The sequence below is a fragment of the Pinus tabuliformis genome, chromosome 1_2, assembly GCF_031772625.1.
Source record: "Pinus tabuliformis cultivar Carrire ecotype Pingquan chromosome 1_2, CPIR1, whole genome shotgun sequence".
Classification (NCBI taxonomy): domain Eukaryota; kingdom Viridiplantae; phylum Streptophyta; class Pinopsida; order Pinales; family Pinaceae; genus Pinus; species Pinus tabuliformis.
Genome location: NC_142298.1, coordinates 1,166,229,601 through 1,166,231,616, shown reverse-complemented (window position 1 = coordinate 1,166,231,616; position 2,016 = coordinate 1,166,229,601).

The window sequence follows — 2,016 nt, the reverse complement described above, 5'->3', positions numbered from 1 at the left end:
TAAAAAAATGATCGGAGGGTTTATGAGAAAGGGGCCCACTAACTCCACTAGGATCCATGCACATCCACAAGTGGTGGACATCTTCACAAGGGCAAATTGGATGAATTTCTTTGAGAAATTCTAGGGGTTTGATGAGGAAATTGCCCAAGAGTTTGCTCTCTTTCTGGTACACCGCACGAGAACTCATGCCACTATCACCTTTAGAGGTTTTTCCATGGAGATAACCACTGAATTTATCAGTAGGGTCACTACCCTTCCTCTTGGGCGGCCTTGGAGTAAGGATGAGAAACCAATTGGCTAGGCTACCAAGAAAAACTTTTTCCAAAACAATGAAACCCCTGTAGAGGAAAAAAATGGAATTAGAAGGGCTAACATACCATATCCTTGGGATAAGGTTAGCTATCAAATAATCAAATACATTTCCTGTGAGAGGAGGTACATCATTGTCTATGGTTATCACTTTAGAATCCTCCATGAATTAAGGTATGGCATGAATACTCCAACACCTCAGAAGCTCAGTATCCCCTACTTCCTCCTGTAGTCCCTCATTGACTCTAGCACTAAGGTTCAAGTAGGAATTTCAGAGCATCTAACTCACCATGGGTTAATCAAAATCCTAGTGGAGGAAGCCCTCCATACATTTACACTCCCTATAGCATGGGAAGTCTTTCGAAACATGACAGCTGAGGATGGCATAAAGGCCTTAACCTATGATGTCAGTCCTACTAGCAGTGAGCAGGAAGAGAAGCAAGGGGGAGAAGGTGAAGCCACTGGTGACTTAGTAGAACAAGAAAGGAAGGAGGAAGAAACTGAAATAGAGGAGGAGAGAGCTGAAGAAATAGAGTAGGAAGAGACAGAAAAAGAGACAAAGAAAGAGACAGGAGGAGGAGAAAAAGAGGCAGAAAAGGCAGAACAAGGAGAAGAGTCCCCTGAGACTCTAGAAAGGGAGGTAGCAACTACCCTCACTACCCTTAGTACACCAATCAAGCCAAAGCAAAAGAGGAAAAGACAGGTCTCCATGTATTTCAGGGCTAGGAAGAGCACAAGAATCAAAACAAGCAAACCTCAACCCTCTTCAAAAGTGCCAATTACAATTGAAGATTCACCCTCTACCAAGGGGAAAGAATCCCCTTCCAAGACACCTATCACATATGAAAGGGGGACTCCTAGATCTTCCACATGGAAGGAAAAGGTAGTACTACAGGACCCAAAAACAGTCCTACAGGAGGCTCAGACAGTTCTACAGGAGACACTGTCAAAACTACAGGAGACCCAACAACTTGAGAAAAGGATAGAAGAACAACCACAGGTGAAGGAGGAAGCACCAGAGATACAAGAACCTGATCCCCAACCTAGTCTTGCTTCCTATTACAATCTACTTGAGGGAGGAAGGATAATCCCACAGAAATTTGCAATACTACTATTATTTGAATTGGATAAAGAAAGAGTAGGAACACATAGGTGGATGCAAATATCCAAATCCAAAGGAGTTGAGGATGTTGGCCATATGAAAAACAAACTCAGAGAAATGGGCAGAAAGTTGAGTGCTCTCAGAGAGACTGAGGCAATTATAAGAAGCCATCTTGAAACTAAAAATGAATTGTTAAGGAGGCAACTGCAAGAGAAAGAGACTCAGCTGGCATGCATGGCCAACTTATCCATGGAGGCATTGCAATGTAGAACACTAGCAAAATCCTATGGCTTCTATCTCAAGGACCAATGCTTACAATTCCAGATAGAGACTCTGGCACAAAGAGGCACAATGCATTTCCAAGATTACAAGTAGTTTATGGATCTGTGTGACCAAAGCACATTAGAGGGCCCTAATGCCAAGCTAGGGGACCTGCAATTAATGGCCATGGCCTCATGGATGAACCATGAAGAATTGAGGGAAGAAAAAATAAAAATATTGATGATAAAGGAGCAGAATGAGCCACTAATGATAAGAGTTGAGCCATCAGATCCTATGACACTCATCAGCACACACAACCTGCTTGCCAATGACCCTCATATTGG